This window comes from Stenella coeruleoalba (assembly GCF_951394435.1).
Source record: "Stenella coeruleoalba genome assembly, chromosome: 8".
Classification (NCBI taxonomy): Eukaryota; Metazoa; Chordata; class Mammalia; order Artiodactyla; family Delphinidae; genus Stenella; species Stenella coeruleoalba.
In genome coordinates, this window is record NC_137154.1 from 105,013,616 (window position 1) to 105,030,724 (window position 17,109).

At 43.2% G+C, this 17,109-nt stretch overlaps 1 protein-coding gene across 14 annotated transcripts in view; it reads left to right on the top strand.

The window, feature by feature from the left end:
- Nucleotides 1-17,109, top strand: part of NTM (neurotrimin) — a gene marked incomplete at its 3' end in the record, with an annotated part of 1,328,870 nt that overhangs the window by 262,245 nt on the left and 1,049,516 nt on the right. For 13 of the 14 annotated variants that reach the window (XM_079930756.1, XM_079930747.1, XM_079930749.1 and 10 more), the window contains one exon: nucleotides 9,936-10,051. Of the gene's footprint in view, nucleotides 1-1,169; nucleotides 1,549-9,935; nucleotides 10,052-17,109 lie in introns of those variants that run through there. The other variant, XM_079930745.1, reaches the window with a different exon arrangement.

The window sequence follows — 17,109 nt, forward strand, 5'->3', positions numbered from 1 at the left end:
TCATTCTTTTTTCTTTATTCTGCTCTGCAGCAGTTATTTCCACTATTTTATCTTCCAGGTCACTTATCCGTTCTTCTGCCTCAGTTATTCTGCTATTGATTCATTCTAGAGAATTTTAAATTTCATTTACTGGGTTGTTCATCATTGTTTGTTTGCTCTTTAGTTCTTCTAGGTCCTTGTTGAACGTTTCTTGTATTTTCTCTATTGTGTTTCCAAGATTTGGGATCATCTTTACTCTCATTACTCTGAATCTTTTTCAGGTAGACTGCCTATTTCCTCTTCATTTGTTTGGTCTGGTGGGTTTTTACTTTGCTTCTTCATCTGCTGCATATTTCTCTGGCTTCTCATTTTGCTTAACTTACTGTGTTTGGGGTCCTTTTTTCACAGGCTGCAGGTTCGTAGTTCCTGTTGTTTTTGGTGTCTATCACCAGTGGGTAAGGTTTGTTCAGTGGCTTGTGTAGGCCTCCTGGTGGAGGGGCTGGTGCCTGTGTTCTGGTGGATGAGGCTGGATCTTGTCCTTCTGGTGGGCAGGACTGTGTCTGGTGGTGTGTTTTGGGGTATCTGTGAGCATATTATGATTTCAGGCAGCCTCTCTGCTGATGGGTGGGGTTGTGTTCCTGTCTTGCTTGTTGTTTGGAATGGGGTGTCCAGCACCGGAGCTTGCTGATCGTTGAGTGGATCTTGTTCTTAGCCTTGAGACAGAGATCTCTGGGAGAGCTCTCGCCGATTGGTATTATGTGCGGCTGGGAGGACTCTGGTGGTCCAGTGTCCTGAACTCGGCTCTCCCACCTCAGAGGCTCAGGCCTGACACCTGGCTAGGCACCAAGACCCTGTCAGCCACGTGGCTGCAGCATCAGTCTGCCATTATTTTTGCTTTCTTTCTCTCTCAACAACTGAGCACGATAACATACACCCTCTTTCCCCTGAACCGGGAGAGGCTGAAGGAGAGCTGGTGGGAGCAGGAGTAGCCAAAGTCACAGTGGAGGCTTGAGTCCAGTGGAGTCAAAACAGCACGAACCACCTTTCTCCCGTGCCCTGCACCAACTTTCCTAAAGCCATCTTAATTAGTTTATCCACAGCCACAGGGAGACCACCCCGATTCTGGAATTGGAGAAAAACTACCATAATGTATTGTCATTACCGCTCTTAACATATAGGAGTCTATCAAGAACCTATAGGGTTCAAGTTCATCTGTTCAACGTTAAAGCATGCCTTTATCTAGCCATGCTTTCCAAGAAAACTTGTTTTTCATTTATAATTTTTTTCTTGTCCTAGAAAAAATATGTACTCCTGTTTGAGTTCATCTGAATTCAAATTCTAGAGGAAAATAGTCTTGTGCTACTTTTCCTCTCATTAGAATGCAGAATGTGACAGTGGGTAGGCTGTGGGCTCTCACACCTGGGAGTAGAAGTGGCAGTGAAATGGCTTTGCATTCATCCCGGAAATACATTGAATGACCAGTGCTGCTGCTGGTGATGAAGACTCAGAGATGGTCAAGGTGTACACGGTCCCTGCCTCCATGGAGCTCCAATCCAGCGATAGAGAAAGGTACTAAAGAGGAGTCACACACATAATTATCTGAGTAGTGTCTGGGGTGGGGGAGCCTAAAGGGCTCAGAACTAATGTTTTGGGGGTGTTTAATTTATTCTGGGAGTTGAAGGCTGAGAAATGAAAGATGAGAAGTTCAGAGGAAAAAGGGCCAGGGTGGGAGTGCGTGTGGTGGTCCAGAAGTGGGGAGGAGCTTGACTGCATTTGAGGAAAGAGAAAAAGCCAGTGTCCAGGGGCCAGAGTGAGGGAGAGGGTGGTTATATGGCAATGAGGTGCTGATTTGGGGCTCAATCGTGCTGGACCATGGAGACCATTCTAAGGACTTGGAACTTCATTCTAAGATCACTGGGAAATCATTGAATCCTTTTAAAACATGATCGTGATTTAAGGCAAAACGTGATTTGCCTTTTCAGAGGAAAATGGGCTGGAAAGAGGTGGGAATGTATGCAGAAAGATGTTGCCGAAGGGTGAAACTGAGCTAAGATTTTAATACTTTACAGATGGTCTTGGCCATTCTCTCATCCCTCTGCATGCTCCAGCCAAATTAAATACTCTTTTGTAACACTTAGGGAATAGAAATCCATTTATTAGGCAAGTGCACAAGGAAGAAAAGAGAAAAAAATGGCACAAATTACCTGCTCCTCCACTGCCATTACGCCAGACTCTCCCTCACCGGGGACGTGACTTGTGGTGCTGGTGGAGCTAGTTTATCATCCTGGAGAGAGCCAGGGGAGTAGATGTGGATGTCAGGGTATTAACTTAATGAATTCGGGTACGATACAAACTGCAGTAGCCCTCGTCTGCAGACAAAACTTTCATAATTCCTCTCCTATTTCTGCCTTTTGAACCAATCTAGTTTTTCACTGTATCTCCATCTTGAGTTATCTCAGGAACAGGGGACTTGTCTGTCAGGATGTACCACACTCCCAAGGTCCAGGAAAGGGGCTGGGGGAAACTAGAGTCTAACTCTCATTGGGTCAACATGTCTCTCTTACTTAGACAAGTTTACTGAATTAAAAAACAACAACAACAAAACAATTCAAAAAACCAGTCTTCTATTGGGACAGATTAACCAGTAATAAATTCTTTTTGATTCACGTTGTTTGGAACCAATCCTATGGAATGTTTGCCCTTCAGTACCAATATGGCCTTGGTTTTGTTTGTGCTTTTTGCTTATTTGTTTCAGTGGTGGTGATAATCAGTAGAGGAAAATTCCTGTAGAGAGGCGGAAGCATGCTTTATGATTTTTCTTCCCATCATCCAGGGTTAGCAAACCACAAAAATACTCTTTTATAGCACTTAGGGTAAAAGATATTTTTAAAATATCCTCTACAGGAGACTGTCTCTGTGATAGGATCATCGAGACCAAAATTATCCCTGCTACACTCAAGCTTAGTTTTCATTTCTCATCTCAGAAGATCTCCAGAAGGGCTTAAAGTGATGCTACTTAGGTGTGGTCCATGGACTGGTGCCAGACCATGAAATGCTTGTCACTGAACTGCGATGAGATGCATATACAAACTGAAAATAAGCATATAGAAATTTTCATAAACATTTCTATAACTTTTTACCTGTTCTGTGGAATCGAATAAAGAATTCAAGCTAGTATTTTATATGTCTTAATTTTTTTTTCATTTTCCTTGTAATTCATTTCTGTTGTATTTTATAAAATCATTTAATCCAGAAAGGATTGGAAAAAGAACCAGAGCCTCAAAACGTGGTCCTCCCTGTACTATTTGATTTTTTGCAACTTCTTATTAATCTATAAAGAGTTTAAATAAAAAACTAAAAACTATGAAAAAATGTTAGAAAAAATAGCTGCTCCCTCCCCACAGATAGAGAAGCACTATAGCACTAGCCTTGGACTGAATCAGCTAGACAAACAGGGGGAAGAGTAACTTTTTAAAAAAATTGTAAGTTCATGGTCAGTAGTTATGGCAGAACTCATGAGGATATAATCTATTGCCCCCCTTTTTATCCATTATCTATAATAGTGCTGTGTAAGGAAATCAAGGAAACACACACAAAGACCAGTGGCATAAAGCAATGAACACTGGGCCAGCTGTGGCCCACGGGGATCTCTCAGTCTCCAGCGGACTAGCCTGGGCTTGTTCCAAGAGGGCACAGGAGAGGTGGCAAGGCCCCTCCAGGCCTGGGCTCAGAACTGACATTCTCACTGTGTTCCATGGGCAAGTTATGAGGCCAGAACGGATTCCAGGGGTGGAGGAATGGATTCCACTCGATAGGATGCTGGATAAAGAAAGGGGAAGAATCGGGGCCATTTTACAATCAACTTACCAGGTCCTGGTCATCGTATGAGCTTCCACATTCTCCAGAGAATCAGGGCGAGGTCAGATTTCAGATGTTAGTGCCTGACTTCCTGGCCCTCAGGGCTGTTGATGAAATACTGCCCCTCTCTGTCAAGTGACCAAAATAGACACCATTAATTGATCACTATACTCTGCTGATGAACTTGGAAGTGAGTTTAGAATCTTTAGAATTGGATTTGCAGATTGAAATCTGTCACTTAATGCTGCAGTTATGGACAGTCACAAGCAGCTCGGGAGCCACGGCCCCTCGGGGGGCAGCACGTGTGTGCTGCATGGTTAGTGAGAGGTGAATCTGCCTTCTTGGCTACTAATCTTGACCCCTCACGGTGACTGTAGTCCAAAGATAAGGCCCATGGATATCTGTCTACAACCTGAAAAGCGGAAGAACAGCCAGGCCTTTGTCAAGGCAAGCTGTGTTCTCCCACCTGTGGCAGGTAGCAGCAGGCTGCATGTGGAGGTCCGTGGAGCTTCTCTGGGTTAACCCACAGTGTAGTTTTGTTAGTCTCGGGATTATCAAGGGTAACGGATGTGGTTAGAATACTAGAAATTCTCAGGAACGGCACAAATGAAGCCTGAACACCTTACGTAACATACTGGGTCTGAATTCAGGGCATGGATGAAATCATATTTTGGATCCTCTCCTATAATCTTGGAAGACTGAAGGAGAAGGCAGAGGGAACTAGGAGCTGCATGAAATGATGAGGATTTCCCCGCTGCGGGAATGCTGTTCCTTGCCCAGTGGGCCGTGGGAGTTGCCATGGCTGAACCCAGCACAGGTGAGCCCTGGAGATGGGCTGGAAGCCTGGGCAGAATTCTTGACAAAGCACAAGTTCTCCTGAGCTTGGCATTTGTTGAAATCTGTCTCTGTTACAATGATAAAGCTTCCAAAGAACAATTGAAGAGACCTGGGGAGGTAAGAGAGGCAGAAACAATCCATCAGCCTTTCTTCAACAGCATCTCTGCATTGGACCTTGTGATAAAAACATCACCTAATTGTATTGAACCTTTACACCAATTCAGGAAGATTGTAGGCCCACTTTACAGGGAGTCAAGGATGGTTAAGTGAGTTGCCCAGGGTTCCGTGGGGGATCAGTTATAGAGTCAATATTTAACTCAGATATGTGACATTAGAGCCTGTCTATCTACTATACCCTATGACCTCTCAGGATTTGAGAGCTTTGAAAAGGCAGGGGTTGGCCTGGTTTGTTCCAGGGATAAGGGTGCATGAGACTCGATGGTGGAGAAGCAGTGTGGTTTGGATCCAGGGAAGACTGAGGCAGCTGTAGCTAGACCAGGGGCACAACGTGGATCTTACCGCTTCCCGTGGAGTCCTTGAAAGTCACAGAGACCCCAGTGAACTTCCCTGTGTGCTTTGGTTGGCCAAGTAGGACCTAGCCCACCAAGAGGCAGGCCCCAATAGCAGGTGGGCTGGGAAGGGTATGAATCTGGGGGCTTAAATGCATGAGAAACCTTCAGGGGTGGAGAGCCGCTCATCACACTAGTCCAGTAAGAGGGAGTGGGGTTGGGAGGAATAAACGACTGGGGAGATGTCAACAGGTAATAGAAGTCCACCTGGGCTGTCAGTCTAGAGTGGTCTGACAGACGTGGGCAGGCCCTGCCATGGAGCGGGACACAGTGACAGGGCCTAGGTCTCAGGGGCTGGGTGAGTCCCCCAAGGATAAGGCAGATAACACAGAGACAAGAGCACAAGAGGGGCCTGACTGCAAGATGCACCCTCTCCTCAGCCCCAGCATCCCCAGTTACCAGACCCAAGACAGAGCACAGAAAGGGGCAGCCTGGGAGCGAGTCGGCCCGAGGATGTTGCGTGAGGATTCTTCAGCTGCCCTGTCAAGGATTGTATTGGTCCTACCCCGCGCTCAGGCCTGAACGGATGGACAGAGGCAGAAGGAGCAGAGTTACTTGCAGCAGAAGGCTTGGGGCAGGGAGACAGGAAATCCAGATGGTTTCATAGTTAGCAAAGGGGAGAGATTTATCAGTTTCTCCTCTGCCCTGTCGTCTCAGACCCTGCTTCAGACAGACCCAAGACTTCACAAACAAGGCCTGGGCAGCTCTATTTAATTTTTTTCTTTTATTTTGTAGCGTTCTGAACCAGTAAATTGTCACAGTCTCGTATTGGGCTGGTTCCAAAAAACAGTTAAATTGGCTGGAATTACAGGAGAGATTTGAGTTAGACGTGTCAGAGAACTTCCTGATCTGAAGGGCACCGACGGGAGACAGTAGAGTTGTCTCCTATGCTTTCACGCTTGCTCTGTTTCTCCGCCCAGTCCCTTCTCTCTTTGGAGTATTTTCCCCCTCTTTCCTCTTGCGTTTCACTTATTGATTTTAGCCGGAGCCAGGAGAGAGCTGTTACCACGGCCTTGTTCCTGAGGGGGGAATTGACATGGAGATGCTGTATCCTGTGTGCTGGGAGAGGAGGGATGACAACCTCATGTTAAATTTATGTGTTCTCATTTTTGTTGAGGATGACTATTTCTGTGCATTTTATTTCACCCTTTAAACATTTATGTTCCTGTGTTATGATTAATTAAGTGTAGTAAAATGAAGTGTTTGCAAAGGTAAAAATACCCTGACTTCTCTGGAGTCTTTGTACTTCACCTTCTTTTTACTATTGTCAGTTCGTATTTCTCTTTGTTCTTTTCTCCTTTTTGTCACCTTTCTTTATTTTTCCCTTTTGCTCCTCGGGGCCAGTCTTTCGGTCCCCACACCAGCAAAGTGTCTGCTGATGCCGGATGCTTTCATGACAGCAGGGGGGATGTAAATTGATACAGCCGCTATGGAGAACAGTAGGGAGGTTCCTTAAAAAACTAAAAATAGAACTACCATATGACCCAGCAATCCCACTACTGGGCATATACCCTGAGAAAACCATAATTCAAAAAGAGTCATGTACCACAATGTTCACTGCAGCTCTATTTACAATAGCCAGGACATGGAAGCAACCTGAGTGTCCATCGACAGATGAATGGATAAAGAAGATGTGGCACATATCTACAATGGAATATTACTCAGCCATAAAAAGAAACGAAATTGAGTTATTTGTAGTGAGGTGGATGGACCTAGAGTCTGTCATACAGAGTGAAGTAAGTCAGAAAGAGAAAAATACCGTATGCTAACACATAAATATGGAATCTAAAAAAAAAAAAAAAAAAAGGTTCTGAAGAACCTAGGGGCAGGACAGGAATAAAGACACAGACGTAGAGAATGGACTTGACACAGGCAGGGGGAAGGCTAAGCTGGGATGCAGTGAGAGAGTGGCATGGATATATATACACTACCAAATGTAAAATAGATAGCTAGTGGGAAGCAACTGCATAGCACAGGGAGATCAGCTCGGTGCTCTGTGACCACCTAGAGGGGAGGGATAGGGAGGATGGGATAGGGAGAGTGGGAGGGAGACGCAAGAGGGAGGAGACGTGGGGATATGTGTATATGTATGGCTGATTCACTTTGTTATAAAGCAGAAACTAACACAACATTGTAAAGCAATTATACTCCAATAAAGATGTTTAAAAAAAAGAATTTAAAAAAAAAAAGAAAACGGGGTTATTCTAACCAGCCCTCTTTCCTCTCCCTCCCACCCCTGCCTCCTCTTCCCTTTCTTCCTCTTCTCTTTGTTTTTCATCCATCTCCTCCCATTTTCCCATCCCAATGGATCCTTCCCAAAATAAGTTCTATCCAGAAAAGGGCAGTGACCGGTAGAGTCAGCCCACAATGTCACAAGCCGAGGGAATTTCAACAGCATTGGTGAGCGGGCATCCCTTGGGCCTCTGTGCCCAAGTCAGATAGGATGATGAGTTATGGACACCAGAAGAACATTCTGGGGTCACCATCTCTAACTTGCAGGTCGGTAGTCTTAATGAAGTGACTAGAAGTACAAATAAAAGTTACCTTCAAAGTGAATTTGTTTAAACCTTCTGATACTGGATTCTAAATCTGTCAGAAGGGCTTTGTCGAGCGTTGGTTTAGAGATGCCTCCATCCAAGGTTGAAATGATTTGCTAAAGGCTTTGGGAGCAGACTTAAAGGTGCTGATGGACAAATACTCACTTGACTAAGTCAGTGGTTCTCAGACATCCAGGTCACTTGGCGGGCTCATTAAAATGCAGGTTCTTGGGCCTCCTCTCAAAAGATCCAGGTTCAGTGTGTCTGGGCAGGGGCCCAAGAAGCTGCATTTTCAACAAGGTCTTTGGTGATTCTAAAGCAGGCCATTCCTGCACTGCACTCTGAGTGCTTAAATGAATCAAGGCTGTCATTATTCTTGAGATGAGGGTGAGGAAAAAATTGTAAGTGATCTGTGAGGTTACTCAGGTATTTGTGCCCTCAGTGCATGTAAAGTTCTGTGTGGGACCCTGAGTGGGAAGCAAGGAAATAGAAGGCCAGGTCCGTATCAGCCGTTCTTCACATGTCTTTTTTTAACTGAAGTATAGTTGATTTACAATGTTGTGCAGATCTCTGCTGTACAGCAAAGTGACTCAGTTTTATACAAATATACAATATTTTTAAAATATTCTTTTCCATTATGGTTTACCCCAGAAGATTGGATATAGTTCCCTGTGCTATACAGTAGGACCTTGTTGTTTATCCATTCTACATGCAATAGTTGATCTGCTAACCCCAAACTCCCAGTCCATCCCTCTCCTTTCCCTCCTCCCCTTGGCAACCACAAGTCTGATCTCTGTGTCTGCATTCTTCACCTGTCTTTAATTGCTCCTCCAAGGTTTGAACCTTGGTTAATTTATCCACATCACAGTGCGGTCAGGTACGCCCTTTTCTTGCATTCGCTTCCCTAGGTCTTATACTAGGCATTTACTGTATAAACATACAAACAATCCAGGAAATAAAATAAAAAATATTGTAGTAGTTGTAGTAGCAGTAGTGATATCTGAACGAAGGTCTAGGGCTACATCCAACCAGGGGCGTCCTGCGGTCTGCATGGAAATGATGCTGAACACACCTCATAGCATGGCCTTTCTTCTAAAGTGGGGCAGCCAAGGCACCTGAACATGTTCAGATCAAGGTTTGTGTGCTGCCTCATTGCTTCTGACAGAGCTGGGGTCTCAGGGCCTCGCCCCAGAGGCTTGGGTGCAAACCCCAGTGTCCTGGCAAAGCTCCCACTGGGAGGGTCAGCTTCGTGTGCTTTAAACCCCTCAGCCCCTTGTTTACATCCTGCTTCTTACCCTCCTCCCTTAATTATGGTCTCGTAGTCAGGATTGGTGGAACCATCCTTGCTGCCCTTCTCAGGACAAGATATTTTCCTGCCCTTTGCTTCACCTGCCAACTGTGAACAACCAGCCTAGGGCAGTGCCAGGGCCCGGGAGACGCCTTGAAAGACTTGCAGGTTCCTGGGAGGCAGGAGACTGCAGACACAAACTCTGTGCTTTGCAGCTGCCATGGCCGGGGTGGGGACACTGAGCCGGCGGCAGTGCAACTGTGTGTGTGTGTGTGTGTGTGTGTGTGTGTGTGTGTCTGTCTGTCTGTCTGTCTGTCTGTCTGTGTGTGCCCGCATGCTCATGTTTATGAGAGAGATCTGAGTGTAGGTAGATGGAGTCGTCCTCTACTTTTTTTTTTTGCGGTACGCGGGCCTCTCACTGTTGTGGGCTCTCCCGTTGCGGAGCACAGGCTCCGGACGCGCAGGCTCAGCGGCCATGGCTCACGGGCCCAGCCGCTCCGCGGCATGTGGGATCTTCCCGGACCGGGGCACGAAGCCGTGTCCCCTGCATCGGCAGGCGGACTCTCAACCACTGCGCCACCAGGGAAGCCTCCGTCCTCTACTTTAAGAAGAGTGATTTCTTAAAGGGTTTCTTCAAATTAGCCTTTTAAAATTATATAAAGAGAGTATCAAAAGATTATCTGTGTAAAAATCGATTTTGGAATTTTACATATTTTAAATTGGTTTGCCATCAATATTCTGTGTGGTATAATTCAGTTTGGCTTCATTTCTTTGGGGAGGATACAAATCGCTCTCATCCCTGCCCTTGTGAAAGCTATCGATGGGATGCTCACATGAACTTAATGTACTATTTTGTTTGTTTCACAGGATTATGATTCCTGAAAAGTCCATCCACGTGCTCCCGGTTAAGAAACACTGGCTGGGGTGGATAAGAAACACCCTTGTATTTCTTGAGTATAAGCTGGGGTCAACACCCAGAAAAGGTAGGTATCAAAAAGGTGTAAACCCGGTGTGGATAACAAAACTAACCTGAGCATCTTAAACCGAAAGGGACTCAGAAACTGGCCGTTGTTTTACCTCGTATTTTAGGGGTTTCATTCTGGTCTGACTGGGATCAAATTGCTCATGAGAAAAAAAGGAAGAATGACAGTTATTAAGAATACATACACATTTTTTTAAACATCTTTATTGGAGTATAATTGCTTTACATTGTTGTGTTAGTTGCTGCTATATAACAAAGTGAATCAGCTATACATATACATATATCCCCATATACCCTCCCACTTGCGTCTCCCTCCCACCCTCCCTATCCCACCCCTCTAGGTGGTCACAAAGCACCGAGCTGATCTCCCTGTGCAATGCGGCTGCTTCCCACTAGCTATCTATTTTACATTTGGTAGTGTATATATGTCCATGCCACTCTCTCACTTTGTCCCAGCTTCCCCTTCCCCGTCCCCGTGTCAAGTCCATTCTCTACGTCTACGTCCTTATTCCTGTCCTGCCCCTAGGTTCTTCAGAACCATTTCTTTTTTTGTTTTAGATTGCATATATATGTGCTAGCATACGGTATTTGTTTTTCTCTTTCTGACTTACTTCACTCTGTATGACAGACTCTAGGTCCATCCACCTCACTACAAATAACTCAATTTCTTTTCTTTTTATGGCAGAGTAATATTCCATTGTATATATGTGCCACATCTTCTTTATCCATTCATCTGTCGATGGACACTTAGGTTGCTTCCATGTCCTGGCTCTTGTAAATAGTGCTGCAGTGAACATTGTGGTCCACGACTCTTTTTGAATTATGGTTTTCTCAGGGTATATGCCCAGTAGTGGGATTGCTGGGTCGTATGGTAGTTCTATTTTTAGTTTTTTAAGGAACCTCCTTACTGTTCTCCATAGTGGCTGTATCAATTTACACTCCCACCAACAGTGCAAGAGGGTCCCCCTTTTACCACACCCTCTCCAGCATTTATTGTTTGTAGATTTTTTGATGATGGCCATTCTGACTGGTGTGAGGTGATACCTCATTGTAGTTTCGATTTGCATTTTTCTAATGATTAGTGATGTTGAGCATCCTTTCATGTGTTTGTTGGCAGTCTGTATGTCTTCTTTGGAGAAATGTCTATTTAGGTCTTCTGCCCATTTTTGGATTGGGTTGTTTGCTTTTTTGATATTGAGCTGCATGAGCTGCTTGTATATTTTGGAGATTAATCCTTTGTCAGTTGCTTTGTTTGCAAATATTTTCTCCCATACTGAGGGTTGTCTTTTCATCTTGTTTATGGTTTCCTTTGCTGTGCAAAAGCTTTTAAGTTTCATTAGGTCCCATTTGTTTATTTTTGTTTTTATTTCCACTACTCTAGGAGGTGGGTCAAAAAGGATCTTGCTGTGATTTATGTCATAGAGTGTTCTGCCTACGTTTTCCTCTAAGAATTTTATAGTGTCTGGTCTTACATTTAGGTCTTTAATCCATTTTGAGTTTATTTTTGTGTGTGGTGTTAGAGAGTGTTCTAATTTCATTCTTTTACACGTAGCTGTCCAGTTTTCCCAGAACCACTTATTGAAGAGGCTGTCTTCTCTCTGTTGCAAATTCATGCCTCCTTTATCAAAGATAAGGTGACTGTATGTGTGTGGCTTTATCTCTGGGCTTTCTATCCTGTTCCATTGATCTATATTTCTGTTTTTGTGCCAGTACCATACGGTCTTGATTACTGTAGCTTTTTAGTATAGTGTGAAGATGGGGAGTATGATTCCTCCAGCCCTATTTTTCTTTCTCAAGATTGCTTTGCTATTCGGGGTCTTCTGTGTTTCCATACAAATTGTGAAAATTTTTGTTCTGGTTCTGTGAAAAATGCCAGTGGTAGTTTGATAGGGATTGCATTGAATCTGTAGATTGCTTTGGGTAGTAGATTCATTTTCACAATGTTGATTCTTAAAATCCAAGAACATGGTATATCTCTCCATCTGTTTCTATCATGTTTAATTTCTTTCATCAGTGTCTTATAGTTTTTGGCATACAGGTCTTTTATCTTCTCTGGTAGGTTTATTCCTAGGTATTTTATTCTTTGTGTTGCAATGGTAAATGGGAGTGTTTCCTTAATTTCTCTTTCAGATTTTCATCATTAGTGTATAGGAATGCCAGAGATTTCTGTGCATTAATTTTGTATCCTGCTACTTTACCAAATTCATTGATTAGCTCCAGTAGTTTTCTGGTAGCATCTTTAGGATTCTCTATGTATAGTATCATCTCATCTGCAAGCAATGAAAGTTTTACTTCTTTTCTGATTTGGATTCCTTTTATTTCTTTTTCATCTCTGATTGCTGGGGCTAAAACTTCCAAAACTATGTTGAATCATAATGGCAACAGTGGGCAACTTTGTTTTGTTCCTGATCTTAGTGGAAATGGTTTCAGTTTTTCACCATTGAGAAGGATGTTTGCTGTGGGTTTGTATATGGCCTTTATTATGTTGAGGTAAGTTCCCTCTATGCCTACTTTCTGCAGGGTTTTTATCATAAATGGGTGTTGAATTTTGTCAAAAGCTTTTTCTGCATCTATTGAGGTGATCGTATGGTTTTTCTCCTTCAATTTTTAAATACGGTTTATCACATTGATTGATTTGTTTATATTGAAGAATCCTTGCATTCCTGGGATAAACCCCACTTGATCCTGGTGTATGATCCTTTTAATGTACTGCTGGATTCTGTTTGCTAGTATTTTGTTGAGAATTTTTGCATCTATGTTCATCAGTGATATTGGCCTGTAATTTTCTTTCTTTGTGACATCCTTGTCTGGTTTTGGTGTCAAGGTGATGGTGGCCTTGTAGAATGAGTTTGGGAGTGTTCCTCCCTCTGCTACATTTTGGAAGAGTTTGAGAAGGATGGGTATTAGCTCTTCTCTAAATGTTTGATTGAATTCGTCTGTGAATCCATCTGGTCCTGGGCTTTAGTTTGTTGGAAGATTTTTAATCACAGTTTCAATTTCAGTGCTTGTGATTGGTCTGTTCATATTTTCTATTTCTTCCTGGTTCAGTCTCAGAAGGTTGTGCTTTTCTAAGAATTTGTCCATTTCTTCCAGGTTGTCCATTTTATAGGCATATAGTTTCTTGTAGTAATCTCCCATGATCCTTTGTGTTTCTGCAGTGTCAGTTGTTACTTCTCCTTTTTCATTTCTAATTCTATTGATTTGAGTCTTCTCCCTTTTTTTCTTGATGAGTCTGGCTAATGGTTTATCAATTTTGTTTATCTTCTCAGAGAACCAGCTTTTAAGTTTTATTCATCTTAGCTATTGTTTCCTTCATTTCTTTTTCATTTATTTCTGATCTGATCTTTACGATTTCTTTCCTTCTGCTAACTTTGGGATTTTTTTGTTTTTCTTTGTCTAACTGCTTTAGGTGTAAGGTTAGGTTGTTTATTTGAGATGTTTCCTGTTTCTTAAGGTAGGATTGTATTGCTCTAAACTTCCCTCTTAGAACTGCTTTTGCTGCATCCCATAGGTTTTGGGTCATCGTGTTTTCATTGTCATTTGTTTCTAGGTATTTTTTGATTTCCTCTTTGATTTCTTCAGTGATCTCTTGGTTATTTAGTAATGTATTGTTTAGCCTCCATGTGTTTGTATTTTTTACGTTTCTTTCCTGTAATTGATATCTAGTCTCATAGTGTGTGGTTGGAAAAGATACTTGATAGAATTTCAATTTTCTTAAATTTACCAAGGCTTGATTTGTGACCCAAGATATGATCTATCCTGGAGAATGTTCCATGAGCACCTGAGAACACAGTGTATTCTGTTGTTTTTGGATGGAGTGTCCTATAAATATCAGTGAAGTCCATCTTGCTTAATGTGTCATTTAAAGTTGTGTTTCCTTATGTATTTTCATTTTGGTTGATCTGTCCATTGGTGAAAGTGCAGTGTTAAAGTCCCCTACTATGATTATGTTACTGTCAATTTCCTTTGTTATGGCTGCTAGCATTTGCCTTATGTATTGAAATGCTCCTATGTTGGGTCCATAAATATTTACAATTGTTATATCTTCTTCTTGGATTCATCCCTTGATCATTATGTTGTGTCCTTCTTTGTCTCTTGTAATAGTCTTTGTTTTAAAGTCTATTTTGTCCTATATGAGAATTGCTACGCCAGCTCTCCTTTGATTTCCAGTTGCATGGAATATCTTTTTCCATCCCCTCACTTTCAGTTTATATGTGTCCCTAGGTCTGATGTGGGTCTCTTGTAGACAACATATATATGAGTCTTGTTTTTTTATCCATTCAGCCAGTCTATGTCTTTTGGTTGGAACATTTAATCCATTTACATTTAAGGTAATTATCGATATGTATATTCCTTTACCATTTTCTAACTGTTTTGGGTTTGTTATTGTAGATCTTTTCCTTCTCTTGTGTTTCCTGCCTAGAGAAGTTCCTTTAGCATTTGTTGTAAAGCTGGTTTGGTGATGCTGAGTTCTCTTAGCTTTTGCTTGTCTGTAGAGTTTTTAATTTCTCTGTCAAATCTTAATGAGATCCTTACTGGGTAGAGTAATCTTGGTTGTAGGTTTTTTCCTTTCATCACTTTAAATATGTCCTGCCACTCCCTTCTGGCTTGCAGTGTTTCTTCTGAAAGGTCAGCTGTTAACCTTATGGGGATTCCCTTGTATGTTATTTGTTGCTTTTCCCTTGCTGCTTTCAATATTTTTTCTTTGTATTTAATTTTTATAGTTTAATTAATATGTACCTTGCCGTGTTTCTCCTTGGATTTCTCCTGTATGGGAGTCTGTGCTTCCTGGACTTGATTGACCATTTCCTTTTCCATATTAGGAAATTTTTCAACTATAATCTCTTCAAATATTTTCTCAGTCCCTTTCTTTTTCTCTTCTTCTTGTGGGGCCCCTATAATTTGAATGTTGGCGTGTTTAATGTCCCAGTGGTCTCTGAGACTGTCCTCAATTCTTTTCATTCTTTTTTCTTTATTCTGCTCTGCAGTAGGTATTTTCACTATTTTATCTTCCAGGTCACTTATCCGTTCTTCTGCCTCAGTTATTCTGCTATTGGTTCCCTTTAGAGACTTTTAGATTTCATTTATTGTGTTCTTCATCATTGTTTGTTTGCTCTTTAGTTCTTCTAGATCCTTGTTAAATGTTTCTTGTATTTTTTCCATTCTATTTCCAAGATTTTGTGTCATCCTTACTATCATTATTCTGAATTCTTTTTCAGGTAGACTGCCTATTTCCGCTTCATTTGTTTGGTCTGGTGGGTTTTACCTTGCTCCTTCATCTGGTACGTATTTCTCTGTCTTCTCATTTTGCTTAACTTACTGTTTTGGGGTCTCCTTTTCACAAGGTGCAGGTTCGTGGTTCCTGTTGTTTTTGGTGTCTGCTCCCAGTGGGTCAGGTTGGTTCAGTGTGTTGTATAGGCTTCCTGGTGGAGGGGGCTGGTGCCTGTGTTCTGGTGGATGAGGCTGGATCTTGTCCTTCTGGTGGGCAGGACTGTGTCTGGTGGTGTGTTTTGGGGTGTCTGTGAACTTATTATGATTTTAGGCAGCCTCTCTGCTGATGGGTGGGGTTGTGTTCCTGTCTTCATAGTTGTTTGGCATGGGGTGTCCAGCACTGGAGCTTGCTGGTTGTTGAGTGGAGCTGCGTTTAGCATTGAGACGGAGATCTCTGGGAGAGCTCTCGCCAATTGATATTACATGGTGTCAGGAGGTCTCTGTTCGTCCAATGTCCTGAACTTGGCTCTCCCACCTCAGAGTCTCAGGACTGATAGCTGGTTGGAGCACCAAGAGCCTGTCAGTCACACAGCCAGGTACATGGTTAGTTTCTTGCTTTTTGGGAGGTCTGAGGTCTTCTGCCAGCGTTCAGTAGGTGTTCTGTAGGAGTTGTTCCACATGTTGATGTATTTCTGATGTATTTGTGGGGAGGAAGGGTGATCTCCACATCTTATTCCTCTGCCATGTTGAAGGTCCTCTTGGGTTCCTAATAGTTGTATTTTTTTTCACAATGATACTGTGATGTGATTATTTTTATCCCCATTTTGCAATGAGGGACTAAAGGCTCAGAGAAGTTGAATTACTGACCCTAGATCCCCCAGCTAGTGACAGAGATACCAGCCTTGATCAGCTGGGTTTTCCACCCTCTGGCCTCTGCTGTTACCTGGACCACCCTTCTTCTTGGTGCTGCCCAGGAATCACAGAGCTGAACACACAGGTCTTCACCAGGTCCTCGTGAAAACCAACCCTCTTATCCCCTCGTATAAATGAAGGAAGGGATGCTTAGAGAAACAAGTGGAATTTCCCAGGCCAGAGCGTGCCCACCTTTGTGTGCATGTTTTATGTTCCCACGTGGGTTTTTCCTCCTCCCACCACCCACGTCAACACCCACCACCGCCTCCAAACCCATCCTGCCCCCTGTCTGAGCAGCATCTTCAACAGAACAAGCCGGCCCTCTGCACAGCCCCAGGCTGCACCTCTCTCCGGCGTCTCCTTGGACCAGCCTTGCTGAGGCCTCCCTGACTCAGGTGGTGTCCAAGGAGGTAACACTGTCCTCACCTCTTATCATACAACGAAAACTCTTGGGGAAAAATAAATTAAGTCCAGACCAAAAAAAATATATAAATGAATAAAGCAATCCTTTCCTCCAAGTTAATTAATTTGAGCACTATTTTCAGGAAAAGCATGTCTTAAATTCCTATCGCTGAAGGCAATTTTCCTGCCACAATCACTCAGTGTTCCTGACAGAAAGAAGCATAATCACTCCTTGAGAGAAGGTGACTGGCAGAAGAAGGCTGAGGGGAAAGCAGATTTCTACAGCCACTGAAGGGGCCACAGAGGCCTTGGAGGACCCACTCCCCAACCCCAGGGAAGCTCTGGTGCCTGATAAACATGGGTCTCTCTGCAGGGAATAGTGACTCCTGTGGGTGCATACGTGTGCACACATGACAGTATGTGTGTGATGTGCGCGCATGTGTCTGTACGTGTATGCGAGCACACGTGTGCACATGTGTGTGCGTGTCTGTGTCTATGCACGTGTGTGTGTATGTGTGCTGTGGATGGAGGGGG